General features: G+C 39.1%; 2 protein-coding genes across 4 annotated transcripts in view; one reads left to right on the top strand and one right to left on the bottom strand.

The window, feature by feature from the left end:
- PIK3R4 (phosphoinositide-3-kinase regulatory subunit 4) overlaps positions 1-10,304 on the bottom strand; it is a 198,833-nt gene extending 188,529 nt beyond the window's left edge. For both annotated transcript variants that reach the window (XM_078432342.2, XM_060638652.3), the window contains exon 1: positions 9,690-10,304. The gene's annotated coding sequence lies outside the window, so the exon portion shown is untranslated. The remainder of the gene's footprint in view (positions 1-9,689) is intronic.
- ATP2C1 (ATPase secretory pathway Ca2+ transporting 1) overlaps positions 1-27,298 on the top strand; it is a 172,686-nt gene that overhangs the window by 24,135 nt on the left and 121,253 nt on the right. The gene's annotated exons all lie outside the window — the stretch shown is intronic.

Below are 27,298 nucleotides of genomic sequence, written 5' to 3'. Positions count from 1 at the left end.
TGTATAATGTACTTCAGAAAAAAAAGTGTATATCCTCTGAAATGTTATATAGCTTTTTTTATTTTTAAAGGATCAAACTATTTCTCTAAGGAATAAACTGCTTCAATAGAATGGCATTTTCCACTTATGAAGATTTCCCCCACTTCATTCATCTAACTGGGCTGCTAAAACTTGATACACCTGGTCAAAGAAGCATTGTTCCAAAGGTTCTGACTTGAAGTAAGAAAACAAGGACTGGCTTATGGCTGGAGCACAACTAATGCTCCATTGCCCATGCAGTGTCCCTCTAATTTTTGTTTTCCTCCATGCCAAACTGTGGCTATGATGATTTGATGCTCAGGGTTATTTAAGAGGGGAAAAATATGATCTCTTTATGGTCTTAATGCCCTTTCTCCTGGTCATTTAAAATAACTCGTTTTAGGCCAACAGGTATCTACTCAAAGAAGTTCAAAGCCCTATAATTTTAAGAGTTAAAATTCTTTTAAGAATTTAAGTCATTCTTGGGGCGCCTGGGTGGCTCAGTCGGTTAAGCATCCAACTTCGGCTCAGGTCATGATCTCGCAGTCCGTGAGTTCGAGCCCCGCATCAGGCTATGTGCTGACAGCTCAGAGCCTGGAGCCTGTTTCTGATTCTGTGTCTCCCTCTCTCTCTGACCCTCCCCCGTTCGTGCTGTCTCTCCCTGTCTCAAAAACAAATAAATGTTAAAAAAAAAAAAAAAAAAAGAATTTAAGTCATTCTTTTAGAAATGCTGGAGTAAGTTTAAAATACTGATAAACAGATATATTCTCTCATGCTATTTTTTTTTTTAGAATTGAGGACTATTGGCATGATCAAAATATTTTCAGATGAAAGTTTTAAGTTTCCTGTAAACCGGTGCTCAAATTTTAGCACTGGTATCATATGAAGGAACAGTTAAATTATAGTATGCGTGTGCTACTCCCAGAGTTGCTAATTCAGTAGTCTGAGGTGGGGCCACAGAATTTACACTTGTACAAAGTTCCCATGTGGTAGGGACCACAGTTTGAGAACCACTGATGAAGATCATTTGGTGATGCATATTTTCAAAACCAGTGCTGACAGGGGTTGTACCTTCTCAAGCATGTATACCATTTGGAAGATGGAGAGTCATTTCCAAAGTCTGGGGGATACTGATGATGATTTAAAGTTTCATAGATTCTTAAAAAAAATTTTTTTAAGTTTATTTATTTTGAGAGAGAGAGAGAGAGAGGTAGAGGTGGAGGGAGAGAGAGAGCATGCACAAGCAGGGGAGGGGCAGAGAGAAGGAGAGACAGAATCCCAAGCAGGTTCCATGCCATCAGTGCAGAACCCAGTGTGGGGCTCTAACTCACGAACTGTGAGATTATGACCTGAGCAGAGATCGAGAGGTGGATGGTTAAATGCCACTCAGGCACCCCAAAGCTTCACAGATTCTTAACTTAGGCTGCCCATGCCTAGTAGCATCATATAATTTTCCATAATGCAAGAAGTCATTAAACAGTGTCTTGCTATAAGTGTTGTGGGATCCCTGAGCCAGACAGTCAAGAAAGAATTCTTGAGACATGGTGCAACTTATTAAGTTTATTTAAGTAGCACAGAGATAAGAGCCATGCATGGCAGACAGAGCTGCACCTTTGCTGTATGAAGTTGGTGGTTACATGCCTAATGCTCAAGTATGAGGAGATGTACAGGCAGTATTAGGTCATAAATGTTTTCTTTGAATTTCTACTCGTGCAGCTACTTTCACAGAATGTCTCTGGTGTTTATCATTCAGCTGGATATTAATTAACTATTGGTGAGATGTACAGGCAGTCATAAGACCCTTTAAGAATGTAGCAACCAGTATGTATTTGATCCTTATCAGAACTATGCAGGCTGTAGATCAGCCTTCTGGGCTAAAGGTGAACATTTTTCTGCTTCTGTCCCTCATCATAAGAATAATCTAAAATCTCTTCATCTTTTTAATTCCTTCTTTTGTAGCTGTTTAGTCACTAAAATGACGTTGCAACTGAGATTTTTAATTGTTAATTTAAATTATGGAATATAATAGTTGTATATCCTCCATACTATCTAAAGCCATTATGAAGTTTTAATATTAAAAACAAAATCTTTTAATTTTTCCTTGCCCACAGTCTGGTTAATATGTAAATATAATTATAAGCTCGGAAGAAAGAAAAATTTACCACTCAGAAAGATAAGTATTCCTATACCTTTCAGTGGCTTTTAGATCCTCAGAACATGTGCTTTATATGTATTCTGCTGATTTTTCAATAAGGCATGTTAATGAACATGTCTCAATTACCTATTGAATAATCTCTCTAAAATGCCTGTCTGTAATTATTTACTCTTAGGATTATACTTTCATTTTAGCAGTAATTTCAACTCTGAGAAGATAAACCCAAGGGATTCTAGAATAGCTTCTGCTTGGCATGATTTCCCCAGTGTCCGAAGGTTAAACAAGTGAATGGATGTAGACAATGACCAATGATGTTGTAGAATAAAGCCCTTATTAATTAATGTATTCTTGAATGTCATCAAACGAGCTATGGGGCAGATATCTTAGGTTCGGGAATTAATGGCCATCAGAGTTGCAGGGTGCCCCATTGAGCTGAAAGATGCAAGAATTTAACAAAACAAATGATAAATTGTAAAAGGTAATTCAATAAACAGGGCAGCTTCTTAAATATTCTCTCATGGGTCACTGAAGAAGCATTAAGGAAATTGAAGCCAAGACGGATATTTGACTCCTGACTTTGACATTGAGGAGTGAGAAATTCTTGTGCAAAGAGCTTCCTTCACCTGTGTGAGTCCCAGCCTTGTCAGCTATGAAAAGCAATTAACAAGATCTAGTCTGCTTACCTCACATGGTTGTGAGGATTAAATTTAATTATGTACATGGAACTGTTAGGCCAACTGAAAAGCCCTAAACAAATGTGTAGTTTTGTTGGCTGTTCACTGAAAATTGATTCTCATTTCCCTAAAAGTAATACAAATTCTTTAATCAAATATGCAATCTTTACCTTTCAAAGTGCTTTTTGAGGGTTAAAATGAACAATTTAATCATTTAAACCAGGGAAGAATATATTAAGACTTTTTTTCTTTAAAAAAAAAATTTTTTTTAATGTTTATTTATTTTTGAGAGAGACAGAGGCAGAATGCGAGTGGGTTAGGGGCAGAGAGACAGGGAGACACAGAAGCAGAAGCAGGCTCCAGGCTCCGAGCTGTCAGCACAGAGCCCGACGCAGGGCTCAAACTCACGAGCTGTGAGATCGTGACCTGAGCCAAAGATGGATGCTCAACCAACTGAGCCACCCAGGCGCCCCTTAAGATATTTTTCTTAACATTATAGCTTTTTAACTGCTTTAAGTCAGAAAATAAAAACAAGTTGATGTGCAAACTTCAAAATAATAAATATTTTTGTCAAGTTTGTTTGGAAAAAAATGACCGGCATACTTCAGGAAGGTGTAAACTTAATTTTATTTTAGCAATTTCGCAGTAGAATCTATCACTAAGTAGTCATTAGCTGAATAATTAAACAAGAAAAAAAAATTAAACAAGAAAAAGCCTGATGTTAGGGCACATAACTGTATAATAAAATTTTTTTTGTTTTTAAGTTTATTTACTTTGAGAGAAAGAGAGCACAAGTGGGGGAGGAGCAGAGAGAGGGAGGGAGGGAGGGAGAGAGAGAGAGAGAGAGAGAGAGAGTGAGAATCCCAAGCAGGCTCCACACTGTCAGTGCAGAGCCCAATGCAGGGCTCGAGCTCACAAACTGTGAGATTATAACCTGAGCTGAAATCAGGAGTCCGGGGTTTAACTGACTGAACCATCCAGGCACCCCTAAAAATTCTAAAATCTAACTAGTTTTCAAGAGTTATGTGCAGTTACATAATTTAAAAATACTCCTGATTAGTAATAAGTAAAATTTGTTAAAGGAGTTTTTGAAATTAATAGCCAATTTTTTACTAATATGCTAATACGGAAAACCTTTAATTTAAAAAAACAGAGGGTGCTTGGGTGGCTCATTCCGTTGAGCGTCTGAATTTGGCTCAGGTAAAGATCTGGCAGTTCGTGGGTTTGAGTCCTGCATCGGGCTCTGTGCTGACAGCTCAGAGCCTGGATCCTGCTTCTGATTCTGTGTCTCCCTCTCTCTCTCTGCTCCTCCCCTGCTCGTGCTGTCTCTCTCAAAAATAAATAATAAACATTAAAAAATTAAAAAAACAAACCGGTAACACTCCCTTGTTCAGTTTTTTCTGACTTACATCTTGTTCTGTAACTTCCCACTGATTAACATTGCCTTTAATATTAAGTACTTTATTTAATATTTTATCATTTCATATGACATAGTACTTTGAATTCTTTTAACTTGTGTAGGAGCAGCCAAAGCATCAACCAATACATTAACCTGTTTATCTAAAGTAAACTGTTTTTTTCTCAATTAGGATGCTTCTAGCTGCAAGTAACAGAAAATATAATTTACTATCTCATATTAAAGGAAGTCCTGTGGTAGGACAGGCTGCAGGATTGGTTGATTTGTTAGCATAATTATGTATTAAAAGACTTGGCTTCCTCAGATCACTGCTTTGTCATCTGTGGTGGTGGCTTTTCTGAAGAAGAGGGGAAAGATGGGTAATAAGGTGGCTGCAGCACTTCCAAGCATTCAGAATTATGGGGAGGGCTTGTTAAATCACAGATTGCTAAATCCAACCACCCAGAATTTCTGACTCAGTAGGTCTGAGTGGGAACTGAGAATCTGCATTGCTAATGAGTTCCCAAGTGATGCTGCTGCTCCTGGTAGTGGGGGCCACACATTGAGAAACACTAATTTAGACTAAAGATCCTGGAGGGGAATGGATGATTGAGGATCACTGGTAACATTCATTACAAGATGTCCTTTATCATTTGGAATATAACAGAGAGTTCCTTTTGCTCTCCTCATAAGGCCTGATGCCATTTCTAGTTTGTCAGCTTCCTGTTCAATATTCTACAGCGGGACAGTGCTCACTTAGAATATCAATAGTCCTATGGTTGAGGTAGCAGTTTCTTAGAAAATCGTTTTGCATTCAACTGTTTGAACCAGGGATTGGTTGAGCTAGTTCAAGCCCCACGTTTGTACTTCGGCTTATTTGTTCCTGTCCTGTAGAAAGCTTTATTCCCCTTTCTTTCCAGAATCCCCATTTTCTTAATTCCCCAAATATAGAATATTTGGCAATATTAGGTTATTTCTAGTATCTTGTGAAATAGGTTACGTGAACATTGCCTTTCATAACCAAGAAAGCAAAGTTGCCTGAAGGTATATAATGTGCTGCTAATCTAATTTTCAATATATATTTTTAAAAGTTTCATTTATTTTTGAGAGAGCAAGCGAGTGGGGGAGAGAATCCCAAGCAGGCTTTGCACTGTCAGTGCTTGCAGCCTGCCGCAGGGCTCAAACCCACAAACTGGGAGGTCATTACGTGAGCTGAAAGCAAGAGCAGAACGCCTTACCAATGAGCTATCCAGGCAGCCCTGCTAATCTAATTTTCCATCTGATTGTTATTTGTAGTGATGAATTTTCTAACCTCAAGATTTAACAGTTTGCTTGTGTTGCAAAAACTCCTTCCTGCCAATTTGTAATTCTCCTTCTCTATCATCAGTCTTGCAAACCATCTTATCAAGTTGCAATTCTCCTTTCTCTGTTAGCTATTTCATAATAAACCTTTTGGTGTGGCTTCCTTATTTTGTGTAGTATGCTCAATATGAATATGGTCTGTTTGCCTGACTGTCCAGGGCTAAACTTCAGAATCCTCATAAAACCTTAGGCAATTTCTGCACTGATCACCCTCTCTAATTTATTACCATAATGGCATTTTTTGTGCCTTTTTTCTCATTTGTTCTCACATCAGGAAGCACAGTGGAGAGAGATGATTTCTGCAGGGGGCCTGGAAGGACTTGGGACAAGTTCAGGCAAAGATGCAAGCTTTGCAAAAAAATATTTGACTTCTGGAAAATGGTGGGCTAGAAAATTTCTAAGTGCAAAATGTACCATTTTGGCAGTTTGAGGAAATGCAACCTTTCCCAAGGCTCTCTCAGACCTCAGTGTGCAACACAGTAAAGAGAGATGAAAAATGTTTTTGATGAGAAATTGAGGAAGCATATAAATGGAGGGAGGAGGCCTAGGCTATTACTGCAGACACAGCAGGGGGCCAGCAGATAAAATATAGAATCTGTTTGATAGTTTCAATTAATTTATGACAACCAACCCACCTGCAAAACTTTCAAACTTAGTAGAAGATGCTGGCCAGTGCCAATTTAATGTAGTTGGCTATTCTAAGGCCTGTTGCTTAAACCTAGTCTTTAAGCTGTCTTGTCTAAGAATTAAAATTCTGTGTTTTGATCCTAAGGTAATAACTGAAGACTGTGCAGGAAATTATAACGCTTTGACTCTGTCAGGCATTGATACACATGCCATCAAAATCCAAAGCACAAGCTCAGCTGACATTTCCTTTGTGCATGGAAGCAGCCATCTCAACATTGTTATCTTTTAATTTCAATTAAACCCATGGTTACCTGGGTTCAAAATCTGGGTGTGAAATTCCATCTTCTCTGAGCACTGCTCAGGTTTTAATACTTCTTACAATGATTAGGACTTCTTGTTCAGACCAAGTTGTCCTAGCTAACCTCTTTGTGGTTTGAAGATTTAAGTTTACTTTTAAACGTTGGAAAATCCCTGAATTCTTCTTTGCTTTACAGGAAAGTAGAAGCTCATGCTTTAGTTTGATCATAGGTAGCAAGTAGCAAAGTCAAAGATGGGATTGTTTTTTTTTTTTTTAAAGGTGGAATTATGTTTATTCATTCAGCAACAAATATGTATTTATGATGACCATTTTCCAGATTACCTATTTATTCAATAGGTCTTTATTATGGTCTTTACTACAGACAAAATAATTTTTGGCACAGAGATGAATTAGGCTGGTTTGGAAACTAGACAGAATATCTTAAAAAAAATTTTTTTTTAATGTTTATTTTTGACAGAGAGAGAGAGAGAGAGAGAGAGAGAGAGAGACAGAGCATGAGCGGGGGAGGGGCAGAGAGAGAGGGAGACAGAATCAGAAGCAGTCTCCAGGCTCTGAGCAAGCTGTCAGCACAGAGCCTGACGCGGGGCTCGAACCCACAGACTGGGAGATCATGACCTTGAGCCGAAGTCGGATGCTCAACCGACTGAGCCACCTAGGCGCCCCATAGACAGAGTATCTTTTAAATGGGTACATTTTTACCTCAAGATAAATCTTGGTATATTGTGTGTCTGTTTTGTGTGGAAATAGTGAAGTCCAGAGTCAACCTCTGGATATGGGACTCCAACTCACTTTGCTCTTTTTCCTTCCCTTTCTATCTTTACCTCTGCCCCCCCCCCCACCCCTCCCCTCCAATCCAGAAGATTAGTAGTAAATACCAAAGATCCCAAATATCACCATAGGCTCAGAACGTGTTGAATGGGGAAACTGAGTCACACATAAACTTTAAAAATTAAAAGTACACTTTAAATTCTCTAGTTTCTTCCGCTCAGTTTCAGCAAGGATTTCATGTGTAGAATGCTAGCAAGGGTGGAAGCTATGCAATTTTGTGGGCTAATAAAATATTTGTAAAGTACTTGCCTATCTCTGTGCTAATAAAGCCAAAACACAGGTAGCTCATTTTTATTCTTGCTTCTAATTTTTACTCTTCCAGCACTGCTAAGACACAGAACCAAGCAGATGGATAGCAATTCTGGCAGGTGTTTGTTAGACACTTATTCTGCCTGACACTGCTTATAGTAAAAGGCTGTACTTCCCCAAGTTTGACCCTTAGCATGTCCTTTTCCCATAGGAAGAAAAATATTTCAGCTCTTCCGTTGAGTGGGTTAGCTTATAAAAATAAAGTGTCATGTCTTTAGATGCTTTTAAAATATCTACCTTGAAAAAAAATGACAACTTCTTTTCTAGCCCCTGGATACAATTCCTTAACTATTAACCTTTGGTACTTAAAACAAGGTTAAAATAGCCTTTAAAATAAAACACTGAGGAACTATTTTGAAATAACCTTTTCCAGGTTAATTTTTACATCCCAAAAGGCCACATATTCCATTATTATCCAGGTTTATAAAAATGCCAGCTATCAAATTTCATACTAAAAACAAGATGCTCACATCCTTTGTGCAATAAGGCATAGTATAAATAAAATTAGAACACCATGACTGTTCCTTCCTCAATCTTCCCTATTTGTAACATTTCCCCCAAGCAGAGATGCCTGACAAATTCTCCTTTATTGCTCATATGTGAACACTTTTTGCATCAGATACATAATTAATTTTGTAGGTTAAATATTCAGAACAGGAATAGATTTTTAGAGCATTGATTCACAAAGAAGAAATAAGAGGGAACTTGAACATAATACATTTCATTGCCATTAATCTCATTCCAGCTAAGAGTCAATGCTTTTGCTTGTTTCTCTGTGTAATAATCTTATATTTTTATAATGCCTATAATTTACAACCTACCTTCACTTTATCAGATCCTCACAACAATCTTTTGAGGGATAGAAGGATAGTTATTATGCCTACATCTGTATCTAAAATATCATTCTATGTATGTATATTGTGCAGTGTACATATAGTTTAGTCCCCTTCCCCCAAGATGAGGAGGTAGAGATTGCTACACAAAAGTCTCATGGCAGGTTAGCTGGTCATAGGAATAAACGCTGGGAAACGGAAGAGGTTTCCGAGGCTCATGGCTAAAGCATTCCCCACTGCTCTGGCTTGAATAGTGTTAATACATGCTGTGTTTCATATACATAGGAAGTCAAAGTTGGTGCTACTGATGTTGGCTAGTTTGGTGGAAGAGGTGTTCAGACACCGAACAGAACATCACTGTGAAGATGTGTTGATGAGGTTGAAAGATCTGCTGAGTGGTTGAACCAGCTATCCTTTAAGGCTTTTTGCTGCTCTCAAGCCCAGGAATTTGTGAGATGACTAACGGTGGAATAAGAATGCAATATATAACACTTCTTCTGGACAAAGCCGGTTTTATCCAGTTTCTTTTTTACCTTAGCAATAGGAACAATGGCCTTCACAATTTAGGCAACCAAAAAGTAAAATTTCCGTGTCAGCTACTTTGGGTGTAAGGCATGGGGTGATACATCCTTTGGGGAGTTAATTATGAATTTAGTGTTAATGCTGGAGTATTGGAGGACACAACAGATAATTCTGAAGTTACCTCAGATAAAATGTCTGAGCTAACTAAAGAAACCCAATATCAAATTCTGTACTGTGAAATTACCCTTTTTGTAAGATCATATGTTCATATCAAATAATGTCTACTTTTACAGTTTCTACTTTAGATGCTAATGTTTTTGGTAGTATGCTGTGCTGTCAAGGTCCAATAAGTATAGTAACTAATAATCATTACAAATTGTTTACAACATTGAGCAAGAGATAGCACATTCATCGTTGTACAAATGAGACTTATAACACCACCGGGTAGACAAAATTCACTAACCATGTAAGCCAAAGGTGTGTCATAGATAGTAACTCTGAGACTAGAAACTAGTTCATCCTAATTTTTATGGTTTGTTTTGGAATTTAAAAGTGACTTCGTTGAATAAAATTTCAATGTTTCTTAATTGAAAAGTAAATCTAGAAAACTGTCCAGGACTTTTCATCCTAGACTAGTTTCACTTACTTGGGATTAAACAGGGAAGACAGGCAACCCGGTCCATTTGCTTATTTTGACGTTGAACATGTGGTCAGAGAACATACTGGGAAGTGTCACAGGACCTGAGATAAGGGGCAAGTTTTTAAAGAGAATACGTGTTGATGGAGAGAAATATCTCTAGCACACAAGGGAGGACTTTTCTGCGGTCTCTAGACAGTTCTTTGTGGAGGATGCGGTCGAACTCAGCAGGTGTAGCCCTGCCCTCTAGTGGATTTGGGTGCGAGAGGGCTTCAGTTTAGTTTCCTGCGCCTGGTTTACTAAGGTTTAGTAACATCAACCATCTATAAAAATCACTTATTGGGGGATCTGGATTAGATGCTGGCAAAAAAACACAGCCAGTGGCCGAAGGCAACGCCCGTTCTTCGGCTTCTATCTCTGGACGCTCAATTTCTAGTTGTTCCAATCTTTCGAGTTCCACCCACTTGAAATGAGTAAAAAAGGCTGAGCCCTCCCTTGAGCTCTGGGGCTGATCCTTGCCTCTCATTACATACAGGCACCGAAGCAGATCCCTCATCGGGACAGAACTTTGGGAAGTCGCCCGGCGATGACCTCCTCCCGCAGTCAGAGCAAAGAGGCCGTACAGGGGTCTGCAAGTGAGGGTGGGAAGTACCAGTGAGAACACCAGAGTCTCTCTGCGTTCGCCCCTTCCCTCGGAGGTCCTCGCGTCGTCTGCCGAGATTGTGACGGCCACCCCGACGGGAGGGGCTTCCTAAGTCGCCTTTGTTGAGGGAGCTCAAATACCTCCGGGACGGGGAGCATGCTCGAGCCTGCCCGCTTGGCCCGACCCCACGGCTGCCTCTTGAGAATGTGTGGCCGGGGCTGGGGAGCGGGCGGGTCTCCGACCCTCGCGCCCAGTGGGTGCGTAGAAACGGGCGGGCACCGTTCCCGGGGGTCAGCGAGGAATCTCCACAAGGCAGGTAGGGCCGGGGCGGGCCACCGGCCCCGCACGCCCTCCTCCGGTAGCGCTCCGCACCCAACCAGAGCCCTTTCGGGGCGGACCGCTCGGCCTTCGCTTCATTTCCGCCGTCTGCGCCTGTGCGTGCCAGTACGCGTGCGCGCCCTCCTCTCGCAGCGGAAGTAGTAGCGACAAAGCTCGGTCCACGGCGGGCCCGGGAGTGCGGGGCGTGCTGGGGCGGGGGGCGGCGGGGAGGGGCCGAGCGCAGGAGGCGGAGGCGGGAGCAGACCAGCGCGGCCGCGCCGAGCCGGCCGGGCCGACCGTGACGGGTCCCCTCACCTCCTCTCCTTTCCCCTCCCCGACCGCCCTCCCGTTCGCTCCTTCCTCACGCCGGGAGTAGGCTCCCGCCTGGCGCCGCCGCTCGGCGAGCCACTCCTCTTCGCCCCAGGCGCGCGGGGCGCTCCCGCGAGCCCCGCGGGTGAGTCCCCGCAGCCCGGAGGAAGGGAGTCTGGGGCTTTGGGAGGGCACCAGTATTACCTATTGCTTCCCATTTCCAGAAACTTCCAGGTCCTAAGGGAAGGGGCATCTGGGGATACCCCGGCTTGGGAGTGTCTCTAGGGCGCCGCCCCGCCGGCGTGAGCTGGGGGCGTTGCGGGCGATCGAGGGGGTGGGCGCGCGATCTGGGGGCTCCTGAGGTGGTGGCGGGGCGGGGGTCCCCCTCCTCGCCCTCTCTGTCGTCAGCGCCGCTTCTCCTGGTTTCTCTTGCAGATGCTGCTGCTAGGGGTGGTGGGAGCAGCCGTGGGACGTGTGGCCGGGAGAGGGGGTGACAGCCTGGGATTCCGGGGGCTTCTCTTCCTTGTCCCCTTCTGCTCTCTATTCCCAGTGTGGCCACGGCTGACACTAAAGACTTTGTAGCCATCAACCCAAGTGCAGTTTCGATGGAAAATGAAGGTAAAGGCCCCTGGCAGATGGGTTGCACCGCGGAGTTGAGGGTGTGGTGGTTTGCTTTTAGTTGCCTGTTTGCACCTTTTTATTTTCCAGATTTTGTTTTATTTTTCCTTTGTGAAGTCTACAAGGAATTACTTTCTTAGGATACTCGCTTTTATTTTGGAACAGGGCATTTCGGGATTCGAGGTGCTGTGGGCTGACTGAGCTTTATTCTGCTTTCCTGAGAAAGCTACTGTCTTTAGCTTAGGGAATGGAAGGGAAGTTTTCATTTCAGATAGCATCTGTGCTTGTTTAAATAGCTATTTGAAAGGAATCACTGGAAGGGAAGTGGAAATGGAGAGGGAAGGGATGGACTGCATCTCTGTATTTGCATATCAAGACTTGATAATGGTCTGTGACTGGATTCGCTTGTAAGAACGAAAACAATTTTTTATTAACGCAGATTTGTTTTTCAGCTCACACACACACACACAACTCTGAATTTAATGGAATGTTACGAGGTGATTTCCTTTCTTGAAGTTCCTCCCTATTTCAAAGCATCATTTAGGAAGGAGGTTGATGGTAGAATCTGTCCACTACACTTTGGACCACTAAATTATCATTCACATGTTACTTGATTCCTTTGGCCTCATTAAAATATTTAATCCTTTTCATTGCACGCACTGGTTGTTTTTCAAAAGCATCGAACAGCTCTGGATATTGTTTTTTTCCTTCTGAAACAACCACACTTATTCTCTGGATGGTCTTGTGTGCGATAGTCTTTTTTTCCCTCCCCCTGTCTGCAAGATGCTATAAAAGATACTTATAGATTACAGTGTGTCCTCTTGTATCCTTTGGTTTTTAAAATCTGTATCTGGTACAAAGGAGCTGCAGTGGAGCTTACTGGTTGCTTCCTCACTTGTTTTTTCGTTTTTTGAGAATGTAAGCTTGATTGTCGTAAGTAGGACCGGTAGTTTAGAATAGATGTTTCTTATACGCATAATCTGTTTTGCTGCCTGAGACCCCTGGGATATGTGGGAAATAAGAGAGTCACGATTATATTGCTCAGTTTTACTCTGGATGGATAACTGGTGGAAGACATTTTCTGAAATACCAGAGTACCTAACTGCAGAGGAGTTATACTATCTAATTGGGTCTTTAGAAACAGCATTTGAAAGCAGTAATGTTTTTGTCTGGTGGTATGGACGAATCACTTTTCAGAGGCTTTCTCTTCTTTGTTTTTTGGTTTACAGATTTCAGAAAGGCAAATCCTTTCTTCACAAGAGACAAAGAATATTAAATGCATTCATTCATGTACCTGTTTCTTGGTAGTTGTATTTTAAATAACATCTGTATCTTGAACTTCTGCTTTCAGAATGTTAACAGATTTAAGAGAGTAGCCTAAAGTAGGTGTATTCTTAGATGTTGCTTTTGTTTCTTCATCTCTTAGGAAAAGGAGCATGACTAATAAAGATGACTCTCATATTGTCTATTGACGTGAGGGAGTGGTTGTGAGATGGGATCATGGTGCATGCTTGTGTCTGACTGAGTGTATTATGTGGCTTCATAATAAAAGATTATACAGTTCTTAAAAACTTAAAGGGTTTTTTTTTGTTTTTTTTTTTTTGCCTCATAATAATCAAGAGGCCATTTTTGGCAGTTTCTCATTACCATAAAAATTTTTTTCATAGTTAAACATCTTTAAGGAGAATTTGTATAAATCTAGAGTTTTCAGTGGGCTATTTTGAAATACATAGAATATCATTGCTTTCCTTTTTTATGGTTAGTATCTTCCCTTGACATGGTGTAGTAACATCTTGGGAGTGTGAAAAAAAAGTGGATTCAAATCATGCCTTAACCCGTAAAAGTTGTGTGACTTTAAGCAGATTACAGTTGACCCTTGAACAAAGTGCTGTTTAAGGGTGCCATCCCCCCCCAGTTAAAAATGTACTATAACTTTTGACTCCCCCAGAACTTAACTACTAACAGCTTATTGTTGGCTGGAAGTCATACTGATAATAAGGTTGATTAACACAGTATATACTGTATTCTTACAAGAAAGTAAGCTAGAGAAACAAGAATGTTAAGAGAATTAAAAGGAAGAGAAAATACATTCACATTACTGTATAAAATCTACATGTAAGTGGACACATGCGGTTCAAACCTGGGTTCAGTGGTCAACTGTATTTCACCTTTTTTAGCCTCTGTTTCCTCATCTATAAATTAGAACTGATGATACTTAGCTTACATAGTTAAGATGGTAAAATCAGAAACTTCTAGGGAGAGAAGAAGGTAATTTAAGAGCATGCACTGCGGAGCTTGGCAAACTGACTTGAATGCCAAATCCCCACTTAGCATAATTTGGCCTTGTACAAATTATTAAAGCTTTTTGTACTTCAGTTTCTTCATCTATAAAATAAGGGTATTGATAAAACCTACCATATGAGGTTATAAACATTTAGAACAATATCTGACATATCATAAGTGCTCAATAAATAATTGTTATAAATAGCCTAACCCAGTGTTTGTCCGCTAGTATGCCATCTGGCATTAATGTTGTCATAAGAGTTGAATGTTGAGAGGAAGAGTAGTAGTGGCTCTATGAAGTTGCCATTATTAGGGGATGGGTGAGTTAAGTACAGGATTTTCTACAGTGTTATAGCTTTAATTCTGTAGAGAAAGTTGGGGCTCCAGCAAGAAACCAGGGGCCAGTGTGGAAGGAGACAGGTTTGGATTTGAATCCTGATTGGTAACATTTTCCTCTTCTAAAAAAAAATCTGATGAGTTACTATGCTTCTGAGTTTTCCCATCTGTAAATGGGATAGTGCCGTCTTGGAGGTTTGATGTGAGGAATAAATGAAGCCTGGTAGGTGAAGTGCCCAGAATGATGGTTGACATATGGTTAGCATGCATGAGTGATTGACTCCTCTAGTTGGTATGTAGATAAATTACATCTCTAGGAATGTATAGGGAAGAATTGATGGTGGCTCCCAGAGGCCACTAGCATGGAGGTTCTTAGGTAGTGTGCATTGTCTACAATGGTTGTTGGGGGAATGACTTCATCCTTGTGGTTCCTTTCGACAATGGTGGTAAATTTTTTTTGGCACTTCAGTTTCAATTCTTCTGGACCTTTATCCCATGTCTCATTTAAATTGTATCAGCAAAGCTTAACCGGTTTTGAGCCTTAGCTTCCAGGATGCTTCCTGAATATTTCCTGCCAGTCACTGGAGGTACTTGAAGTGTTAATTTCCTGGAGTTTCAGAGATTGGTCCTAGACATCTATTTGTAGAACTCCTTTTGCATGTTTGAAACTCCTCTTTGCATGTTTATTTTGAATTTAAACAGATACCACCTAGGAGTCTGAGATGTACAGGTAAATGGCTCTTTTCCTGATTTAAAAAAAAATTAATTATTTGTGTTTAAAAGAATGGCTTATTAGAAAAGATACTTCTAGCTGGAGAATTTTGCAAATAGTTTCTTTTTCCCACTAATGGATTTTTTTCTTTTGAACAAATTTGGTCTTTTTCATAGAAAAATATAAACTTAATGTACAGGAAACTAATAGAGCCTTAAATATTTCTTTGACTAGTGGATACAAATGTAATAATCTTCAAGATTTCAGGACATGTTTATAGCTATAGGCAGGGCTGGTATAGGTCTAGAATAAATTCCTTTGATCTCTTTGGATAGCATTTGAAAATGATAGTATGTTTATTTACTCGTTACTTTAAAAATAGTTTTTGGTCAAATTGTTAATCATCTAAGAATGCCTCAAGAAAAGATTGTATGTTAGGATAAGGATAGTTGGAGGAACTGCCAGTAAAACAGACGGGAAACCACCTTAATTGCCTTCCTGTAACTAGAAATAGGAAGCCAGGTTATAAAAATATTTTATACCTTTAGGTGTGGAAAACATAATTTTGTTTGCACTTTTGTCAATAAAGTAATATTCTTAATATTTCTAGAAAAGAGTTGAAACTGAAAGAGATTTATTTATATAACAGCATCTTATAAAATGTAGTAATTTAACCCAGAGAAAGGATGCTACACAGATTATTTGTAAGCAGTAGCTTTCTGACAGTTGAATTCTAAATACTTGATTTGTTTTAATGTTTTTATCATTCATTTAATGTCCGCGGAATTGAATTGTTAACTGCAGCAATATCAATCAAAATAGTCTCCTAGGAATATACCCCTTGAGGCTCAAGGTTGATTTTCTTTTGAGATCTTGGTTAACCATAATATGTTTAACAAGGTTGTATTTTGTTCTAAAGCTGGAAAGAATACCATAGCTTGATGGTAAAGTTAGCTGGTGTGAATTTTAAATTACAGTGTTGTTACTTGTAGCATCTTAACTCTTAAGGGTCAGTTCAAAAGGTCCGCCCATATTTACTTTGTTAAAAGACACATTCTTTTTATAGTGATTTCAGGAGTCACTTGTGACAAGGTTATCTTTATGATTTTCATATGGACAAGTGTTGGTAAAAGGTAGTAAAGTAAAAACTGATTGGGGGAGCTCTAGATTAATGCCTTCCTGTTGTACAGGAAAGGATTTCTCTGAAAAGAAATGGGAGGCTAAATTCACATTGCATTTCCTTTTGAATTTTAATGGCTGGTATTTATATGCATTTGCTAATTATGTCTTCCATCTTCAGGCTTTTGAGTTACTGTTGACAAAGGCGTACATCTTAGAATTACAAGGAAATTACTCAAATTGTGTTGAATTAGATTGATTTAGGCTAAGCTTATTGGATACATTTAGAAGAAATTTGAGTGAAATGTTTTAAGGATATCATATCATAGGTTATAGACAGAAAGAAAGTAATAGAAAGTAATAGTGTAGGTCAAAAGCATCACATTAAGATGGCTGTAACTGGGCATATAATTCAAGTTCAATCCCTGCTTTTTCTTTCTGCTTCAGGTAATAGGGAATGTGTGAATTGGAATTATTTAATATTACCTGTTAATTATAATTGCTTAATTAAGGCATTGATCCTTCCATAAAGGTGCTGTCTTAAACTGGTGCCCCCCAAGAGGACATGCATGATGTGTCTTTATTCTTTCTGGAAACTCTGAGACATTGAGACATCCTTGTAGAAATTATTGTCACTTATTTATTTACTTAAAATGAACAACCTGACAAAGTTGGAATTGCAGTAGGATCCTCACACTAAATATATTTGCCACTTTATAGGCAAACTCAAATAATAATGGAAGCAGAAATATTCAGGATGTCAGCCATCCTAATTTTCTTGAATATTGCTTTTTAAAAACTGTGAAGTATAAATTAAAACTTTTGACTAAGTTGTGAATTTCAGATATTGGATTTAAAGTTATCTTGATTTTGGGATCTTAAAGTTAAAAAACATAAAGCATTTCCTAATGATCATTAATGCAATAAAATTCTGTTCCCTGCTTAAGGGAGAGATAAACTTTAGAACAGGTCTTGGATTTCCTCTCATCTTAAATCAAATGCAGTATAAATAAGCCTCTTGTTGCTGTATATTCATGTATGTTGTGAATATATCTTTATGTGCCTTTGCAGTTATTTCACCAGATATTGTTTGACCATCTAGACTTTCATAGTGGAATGTTTGCTTTACCCACCTTCATCAGAGTTTATATATTGGGAGAGGCAGAAAGGCTAGTTGTATCAAACTTTCTCTGGGAATCACCTCCCTCCTCTTTGTTGAATGTCAATTGTACATTCCCTAAGAACCGGCAAAAGCCATTCATGGCACAAGTGCCAGAAATAGCACGCAAACCACTTTTTAATGGCATGCAAAACAATCTCTGCTATGTTCTTTTCTTAATGCTTGTCAGGGTTTGCTATTTACTGAGAGTTGACATCTGACTGTGAAAGTGTCCATGATCAGATGGGAAATTCCAGTTTCTGTTCCCACTCCAGAGAAAGAGGGTGTGGTCTTTGCCCACCGCTGTTTGAGGTCTGCCAGCCCCCTACCCTTAGAGGTAGTTCAGTTATGAACTTGATGTATATCCTTCATTCGTTTGAGGGACCAAGAGAGATTGGTTCCTTCTGATCTGTTGGTAGGAAAATAGAGGGGAGATGGGCTTGTGTCTATATTAGAAGGATGGAAATGGAGAGTGGGGATGGATGAAAGAGACATTTTACTCTTAGGAAAACCCAGCACAACTTGGGTAGTAAGTAGATACAGGAAATAAAGGAGAAGGTTGAGTCACATGAGTCCAGGCTGTTAAGCCAGCCTAAATGGGTGAGTGGAGGGAGGTACCACTTGGAGGAGTTAGCTGAGTTGGGGACAGGCCAAGCAGAGTATTGAACACCAGTTGGGCTCGAAGACCAGGGCTCAAAGTGAGCTCTTGAGGGCAAAGACCTTCAGTTGTCCCTAATTCATCTTGAATAGAATTTGGCATGTGGCCATTGTCCATTGAGTGAAAGTGCTGGCTTCTTCAGTTTAACTTAGTGGTTCTCATTTGGGGGTGATTTTGCCCTCCAGGGACATTTGGCCATGTCTAGAGATATTTTGATTACAACTAGGGGGGTGCTACTGGCATCCAGTGGGTAGAGGCCAGGGATGCTGGTAAACATCCTACTGTATACAAGATAGTCCCTTCTACCTCCACCCCCCAACAAAGAATTATCAGGCCTCAAATGTCAGTGGTGCTGAGGTCGAGAAAAATTGTTTCAACCAGATGCCAGGAAGTTAACTCTTCTAAGCCTTGGTTTCCTCACTTGTAAAGGGATGATGGTGACTCTACTTCAGGCTTGTTAGGATTAAATAGGGCAAGGTGTATAAGTGCCTGGCATGAAAGGGCTGCTCAGCAAATGCCAATTTTCCTTACTTTGGTTCATGAATAAGATACGAAGAAATTATTTTTTTCATTTGTCTATAAAACAACTTCTAATATCAGGGCTTCTTTTTTTTTTTTTATTTAAAAAAAATTTTTTTTTTTTAACGTTTATTTATTTTTGAGACAGTGAGAGACAGAGCATGAATGGGGGAGGGTCAGAGAGAGGGAGACACAGAATCTGAAACAGGCTCCAGGCTCTGAGCTGTCAGCACAGAGCCCAATGCGGGGCTTGAACTCACGGACCGTGAGATCATGACCTGAGCTGAAGTCGGCCGCTTAACCGACTGAGCCACCCAGGCGCCCCAAATATCAGGGCTTCTTATATTTTTCTGAGAGATGAGTGGAATGCCTGGAAAACCTATAGTAGCTTTTATAATCTTAATGATTCTGTCATGTTTGCATCACATTATGATTGTGGCGTTTGAGTACTTCATGATTTGTAATTAGCAGTAGGTAAAAATATTGAAATTTGGATTAAAAGTTTTACCTACTAATCAGTGAGGTTAAACTCATAATTTCACTTGCTCTAAGACCTTTTACTGTTTGAAAGCAATTTTACTGTTCTTTGAAATCAAGGCTGAAGTGTTGGGAGTTGACTTCTTATGGAAAATGCCAGACCTGTGTCTATAATGTCCTTTCCCTTTTTACCTATTTATAATATTTCAAATAGACCCCTCTCTGAAGTCAGAACTGTTCCTCAGATTTATTTATTAAGGTCTTCATTAGGTGGCTTTTTTTTGTATAAGTACCTTTTCACTCTTTTTTTTTTTAAGTTTATTTATTTATTTTGAGAGACACACACACACACACACACACACACACACACACACACACACACAGCATGAGTGGGGGAGGGGTAGAGGGAGAAGAAGAGAGAGAGAATCCTAAGCAGGCTCCATGCCGCCATTGCAGAGCCTGACGTGGGGCTCAAACTCAAGAAACTGTGAGATCATGACCTGAGCTGAAACCAAAAGTCAGACACTTAACCGACTGAGCCACCCAGTTGTCCCACTTTTTACTGTTTTGTAAAGTTGAAGACATTACCACTAGCTCTCTCATGCTAGCGACAGAATACATATATTTACAATTCTAATACAAGGACCATAACCTTGAAAATGCATCTAGCCATAGCTTCACCATGTTTACATGTACGTAGTTGTGTAGCATTCTCAATTTTAAGTAGTTCTTTTGTTGGTGTCTCTTTCTTTTTAGGAAAAAATTGGTTTTGTGTCCCTATACTTTAACATCCCCATATAACATGAGATTAATTGGGGCACCTGGGTGGTGCAGTCGGTTAAGTGTCTGACTCTTCAGCTCAGCTCAGGTCATGATCTCAGTTTGTGAGTTTGAGCCTTGCATCAGGCTCTGTGCTGATGGCTCAGAGCTTGCTTGGGATTCTGTCTGTCCCTCTCTTTGCTCCTCCCCAGCTTGTGTGCGTGCTCTCTCTCTCTTTCAAAATAAATAAACTTAAAAAAATATGAGATTAATAGATAAAGGTGTTTGAGTTTATTGAACTATTTGTTGGACTCTTACTAGTTTTTCTTGTATGGCAGTGGAATTTATAAATAACATTCTTCCTGTTTCTCATATTAAACTAAGATGAGTTAAACAACATTCATTAAATAGTTGGTTAGAAAAATTAAATAACTTGAGGAAAACCACTTAAAATGGAAAATAATGTATAAGTGATAATAGAGTACATTTTGTGGCAGCAGAAAAATTTTCATTCAACTTAAACCTGTAGGATTCAAAGTTGGTAGCTTTTTTTTTTTTTTAAGTTTATTTATTTATTTTTGGGAGGGGGAGAGAATGAGTAGAAGAGGGGCAGAGAGAGAGGGAGAGAGAGAGAATCCCAAGCAGGCTCCACACTGGTAGTGCAGAGTCCAATGCAGGGCTCGAAATCCTGAACTGTGAGATCATGATATGAGCTGAAGTTGGACACTTAACTGACTGAGCCATCCAGGCACCCCAAAGTTGATAGTTTTTGATGATACTAAATTGTATCTGACCACAACTTGCTTTTAATGGCTTACATGGTTCTCTGTTGTACCTGTAGCCATTTAGGTCCATTAAGTATAGGGTGTGAAGGATGCTGCAGTCATGTCTTTGATTTCATAAGGGTTTGGTTGCCATAGCCTGTAAAATTAAGCCTACCAGTTAACTGCTATGTGAAAAGAATGCCATTGGCCATATGGAGGAACTAGGAGACGGAATGAAGGAATCAACCATGTTTCCACGGTCAAATTACTGGCTAGTACAAGTTTATTATTGTTTTTTTTTATTCTGATATTACTAGTAAAATAATTGTTGCTAGCTAAAAGCTTTAAAAAACCTGTAGCTGCATGTTTAGTGTAAGGTAACAACGAAATGGACAGATGTTGGGGCGCCTGGGTGGCTCAGTCGGTTGAGTCTGACTCCTCTGATTTCTACTCAGGTCATGATCTTGTAATTCATGGTATCAAGCCCCATGTTGGACTCTGTGCTGAGCATGGAGCCTGCTTGGGATTCTCTCCCTCTCTCTCTCCCCTGCTCACTTGTGTGCACTTGTGCTCTCTCACAAGGAATAAACATTAAAAAAAAGGACAGATTTTTAAAAATACATAGATGATATTATACCTCTTCTCCAATCTTTGTACCAAATTTGTTTCAGAACTTGGAATAATTTCTACAAACTAATATATCAGTATATGGAGTATCATGCCCACCTTTTAGTCAAAAAAAAACAAAAACAAAAACAAATTCTTCCCATGTGTAATTATCTGTTGTTAAAGTGTTGTTTGTTTAACTTCTAATTATAGAAGAAAGATTTGCTTTACTTTCAGAGATGTTTCTAAAATCTTTTAAACTTTTTAACTGAAATAATTTTAGACTTACATCAAAGATGCAAAATTTGTATAAAGAGTTTTCATTAACCCTTTTCCAAATTTCCTTTAGTGTTAACATCTTATATAATCATAGTGCAATGATCAAAACCAAGAAATTCACATTTATAAGCTATCCTTTTTCTGGTCTGAGATCCAATTCTGGATTCCACCTTGCATTTAGTTTATTATATCTTTTTAGTCTTCCATCTATAAAATTCTCTGGTCTTTTTTTCTCATCATGACACTTTCAAAGAGTACTTCTCAGGTATTTTTTTAGAATGGCCCTCAATTTGATTTGTCTGGTGTTTACTCATGATTAGTATGTCTTATGCCTGATCATGTTGACTATAATTAAGGTTAAGGTGGTATCTACCAGGTTTCTCCACTGTAAGGTTACTGCTTTTTCCTTTGTAATTAATAATGAATGTAATATTTTCTTAGTAATGTAATCATTTCTTTGTAATTAGTACTTTCCTCTTGTGAGGAGGTGCTTTGAAACTGCAGGTATCTTGCATCTCATCATATGTTTCATGGGTCAATTTTTGCATATCAGTGTTACTTGCTGGCCTCCATTACTACTACTATGTTTGCTTAATGATGGTTTTGTTTTTTTCATCCCTTCTATATTTATTAATTGGATTTCTTTTTTTTTTTTTTTAACATTTATCTATTTTTGAGAGTGAGTGATTGAGAGGGTGAGGGAGAGAGAGGGAGAGAGAATCCCAAGCAGGTTCCTCACTCTCATGAGGTGCAGAGCCCAACGCGGGGCTCAATCTCATGAACTGTGAGATCCTAACCTAAGCCAAGATTAAGAGTTGGATGCTTAACCAACTGAGCCACCCAGGTGCCCCATATTAACTGGATTTCTGCTAAAGAAGAACTGTCCCTTTTCTTCCATTTATTATCCAATTATTTATTTACATGGATTTATGGATATTTATTTTACAGTGTAGGTTAAAATTTAGTATTTTGTTGCTCAGATCATTCCAGCTTTGGTTATTGAGAACACTTTTAAATTTGCTCCTGTGTTCTTTCTACAATGCCCCCATCATTTTGTGACTTCCAGTTTACTTTCTGGCACCAGAAGATGTTTCAGGTACATCTCCTGTGTTTCTCTTTATACCAGCCACACACACAGTCAGTCATTTCTCCAAGGAAAGCATCTTCATTTTAGTAGAGAATGGTATCTAGAAACCAAGATCTGAGTGTCAGCAGGACTCGGTACATTGTTTCTCGGTTCTCTCTGTAGATAGAGCTAGCAAGTAGGTGTATGTACATACATATATTTTTATTTCCTTATCTATCCATCTATAGAAACTGAAAACCATGACCTCAGGATTCACTCTAGACTTTTTTCCCTTTGCTTTTTCCCGTTACTTCCTTCTTCAAAGGTGAGAAACTTGGTTCTTATCCATAGTATATTTACTTACTGCTCAATTGTAGCGCGCGCGCACACACACACACACACACACACAAGTAGTTTCAGAATGACTAACCTATTTCCCCGTGAGAGACACATTTAAAAACTAGAGTATATTTGTCTTTAGCTGTACAGTGCACAAAATCTGTTTTCCAAAGTTACTTGGGTTAGTTCTCGTTTTCCCTGTTTCTGTGTGGTTATGTTACTCATTTGTAATGAAATTAGGAGAAATGAGGTGTATTTATTAACTTTTTGCATTTTATTTTAGGATCTTCCTACATCATGTTTGATTTTAGTTTCTTAAATCGTTTTGAAGTAAATGGTGACCCTATCCCTCCTCCATTTTTCTGTAGTAAAGATCTATTCTTAAAAGGACTGGATTTGCTTAGAGTTAGGTACAGTTGTAATTGTTTTGGCTGACAGCAGTTCAGTTGAAAGGAGCTGTGCTCTGGTGATCATTCTTTTGGGCTCACTCACCTGGCTCCTTAGTTACAGCTTTCATTTCTACATCTTCTCCACTTGGGAATTTATTCCATCTGTGGTCCCAGAAGTGTTTGAAATCAGTCTCCAACTAAATCTGTGTTCTGGATGCATAGTTTTAGATCCAAAGTTAGCTACAGTCTGGCGTAAATTAAAATATTTTGCAGATCCTGTCATTTATTGGTTTTTATTTTTGAGATACAATTTGTATACCATAAAATTTGCCATTTTGAAGTGCATATAGTTGAGTGGTTTTTTGTTTTTGTTTTTGTTTTTTTTTAAATTTTTTTTATTTTTGGGACAGAGAGAGACAGAGCATGAACGGGAGAGGGGCAGAGAGAGAGGGAGACACAGAATCGGAAAGAGGCTCCAGGCTCCGAGCTGTCAGCCCAGAGCCTGACGCGGGGCTCGAACTCACGGACCGTGAGATCGTGACCTGGCTGAAGTCGGACGATTAACCGACTATGCCACCCAGGCGCCCCTAGTTGAGTGGTTTTTAGTATATTCACAAAGTTATGGATCAGTCTAATTCCAGAACATTCCTGTCATCCCAATAAGAGACCCCTTACCCATTAGCAATCACTTTGTGTTTTCTCCTATCCCCAGCCCCTGACAACTGCTATTGTCTTTTTGTCTCTGCGGATTTGCCTATTCTTGGTACTTGGTGTAAATGGAATCATGAAAATGTGACTTTTTGTCTGATTTCTTTCACTTTAGCATGTTTTCAACATTCAATCGTGTTAAAGAATGTATCATTTCATTCTTTTTTTTTTTTTTTTTGGTCGAATATTCCATTGTGTGGATACACCACATTTTGTTTATCCATTAATCACTTGATGGACATTGAGTTATTTCTACTTTTTGGCTATTGTGAATAATACTGTGACCATTCATGTGCAAGTTTTTGTGTGAATATATGTTTCAGTTATTTTTTTTAAAATTACTTTTTTAATGTTTATTTTTGAAAGAGCATGCATGTGTGAGCGGGGGAGGGGCAGAGAGAAAGAGAGCGACAGAGGAACTGAAGCAGGCTCTGTGCTGACAGTAGCAAGCCTGATATGGGGCTTGAACCCATGAACTGGGAGATCATGGCCTGAGCTGAAGTTGGCTGCTCAACTGACTGAGCCACCCAGGCATCCTGTTTAAATTCTTCTGGGTGTATACTTACAGTGGAAGTGCTACATTATATGGTAATTCTAGATTTAATTTATTGAGGAACCCCCATGGAGACTGTACCATTTTTCATTACCACCTGCAATGTATGAGAGTTCCACTTAGTTTCTCCACTTCCTTTCCAACATTTGTTATTTTCTTCCTTCCTTCCTTCCTTCCTTTCATTGCTGTTCTGAGGGGTATGAAATGGTATTTTCTGGTATTGATTTGTATTTTCCTACTGATTCATGATATCAGGCATCTTTTCATGTGCTTATTGGTCACTTGCATATCTTTGGAGAAATGTTTAATGAAACCCTTTGTCTATTTTGTAATTTTGTTACTTGTTTTTACTGTTGAGTTTTAAGACTCTTTACATATTCTGGGTACTAGATAGGAGAATATACATTTTACATATATATGTGTATATACACATATATACATATATAGGGGCGCCTGGGTGGCTCAGTCGGTTGAGCGTCCGACTTCGGCTCAGGTCACGATCTCGCGGTCCGTGAGTTCGAGCCCCACGTCAGGCTCTGGGCTTGATGGCTCGGAGCCTGGAGCCTGTTTCCGATTCTGTGTCTCCCTCTCTCTCTGCCCCTCCCCCGTTCATGCTCTGTCTCTCTCTGTCTCAAAAATAAATAAAACGTTAAAAAAAAAATTAAAAAAAAAAAAAAAAAAAAAAAAAAAAAAGAGTCAAGAGTCCATGCTCCTCTGACTGAGCCAGCCAGGCGCCCTCCGGATAGGAATATATCTTATACCTGTACTTGCACAAGCATACAAAGAGATTTGTGCATGGGTGTGTGTGTGTGTGTGTGTGTGTGTGTGTGTGTGTGAACAGCATAGAGAATACAGTCAATAATATTTTAATAACTTTTGTGACATATTATAGCTAGACTTACCATTGGGGTCATATCTTTTCTCATGTTTATTTTTGAGAGAGAGCAGGGAAGGGGCAGAGCGAGAGGGAGAGGATCTGAAGTGGGCTATGCGCTGACAGCAGAGAGCCAAATGTGGGGCTCAGACTCATGAACTGTGAGATCATGGCCTGATCCAAAGTTGGTCGCTTAACTGACTGAGCCACCCAGGTACCCCTGGGATCATTTCTTAATGTATAAAAATATCAAATCATTATATATACCTGAAACTGATAGGATATTGTGTGCCAGTTACACTGCAGTAAAAAAAAATGAGGCAGATCAATATATGTGGTGAAATACGATGAAGTCCAAGATGTATTGAGTGAAAAAAACAATTGTAGTTATGTATTCCTATTTGTGATTAAAAACAAAACAAAAAACAAATACTTGTAACCTACCTGTAGACAATAGCTGATAGTATATACAGAAACAGCTAACATTACTTGTGGGCAGTTGGACTGCAGAGATGGGCTTATTACATTAAACTCTTTCTTATTCTTGACTCCAAAAACAGCAGGATTTCATTTTTTAAAAATCATTAAACACGACTAGTCTAATTAAAAAATATACGGGGCACCTGGGTGGCTTAGTCGGTTAGGCATCCCACTTGGGCTCAGGTCATGATCTCATGGTTCATGAGTTCTAGCCCCAGGTTGGGCTCTGTGTCGACAGCTCAGAGCCTGGAGCCTGCTTCGGATTCTGTGTCTCCCTCTTCCTCTTGGAAGGAGGAAGGTGTCTTCCTTCCTCCCTCCCCAGCTCAAGCTCTGTCTCTCTCTCAGAAATAAACATTAAAACATATACATATGCTATTTAGGAATAAGAGGATTGTTTTTTTCTGTCAAGTTGAGTATTTTTTGTATGATTTCTGTTGGCCTCCAGAGGTAAATGCATTTTTGAAATTTGTATTGCTCTAGTAAAAATGGATTAGAATTAGCCCTTAGGTACAAATGTTTAATAGCATTTAGAACCTTCTGTATCATTTCCATGCATTATAAGTATGGAAGAGAAATATGATTTCTGATTGTGATTTGGGATTGTACTGGTTTTTATTTTGTCAAATGAGGAATATTTAAGTGCTGGTCTACATTGGAGCCTGATTTTGTTACTGTTGTTTTGAGTCCGTGTTCTGGAATTTACAGTTCAATGTGGAAGGTAACCATTTTACAGTATCTCAGTGGACAGAGCTCAAAGTGTAGTACTTCTGGGGCCATTCCTCACTTGGTCTAAAAGTTGTGCTTCTCATAATTCATTTTAAGATAATGTTTATCTTTTCAGCAATAAGATTACACTGAGAACAATTTTATAGCTCTTTAAGTGGTATTTGAGGTCAACCTATATATGTAATTTTCTGAATTGTTATTTTAAGAGTCTTAGCATCTGGTACTTTTAGTAGTTGTATTTTGGTTTTTGGTTTTTACATGTATCTCTAATAAAGTATATATGTACTTCTGTAAATGTGAAGGTAGTGGTATATGTCCTCTACTCGTTGGTTCAGTCTGATAACCTCATTTAAATTATGAAGCAAGGTTGCTATTTTTCTCCAGCTTTTAAGTTGATGTCATCTTTAATAAGCATGCTACTTAGGTGTTTGTCTGAGCTTCTGATAAAATATTAAACAGGATAGAGCCTGGTGGCACATGTGTACTAAGTTATTAATATTGTTGGTTCACCTCGCCAGAAACCTACCTATGTATGTAGTTTAGCCTATGTGGTTTTGTTTGTGTCATGTGACACAATTTATAAAATGTTTTGTGGGTGTTAGAAGACTGTACAATCTTAGTGTTCCTACTTTGTGAGAAATTCTTAGACACAGATTAGTTTTAAATGGTCACTATTTTTCCTTTTCACAATATCCAAAAATCATTTGCAGTATCCAAGATTTTTGGGGGGGTATGGGTGGGGGGAGGGGATGAGAGAATCTTCTTTGCACCAAGATTGTTTTTGTTTAAAAAGAAGCTTTTAGATTTTTTTTTTTTTTTTTTTTTTTTGAGAAAAAAACAGCTTTACTGAGCTACGGATTCAGAGACCATACAATTCTTGCTTTTAAAGTATACAGTTCAGTGGTTTTTGGTATTTTATGTTAC

The sequence above is a fragment of the Panthera onca genome, chromosome C2 (genome assembly GCF_046562875.1).
Source record: "Panthera onca isolate mPanOnc1 chromosome C2, mPanOnc1 haplotype 2, whole genome shotgun sequence".
NCBI lineage: Eukaryota > Metazoa > Chordata > Mammalia > Carnivora > Felidae > Panthera > Panthera onca.
The sequence above is the reverse complement of the archived record's forward strand: the minus strand, read 5'-3'. Positions and strand labels throughout refer to the sequence as shown.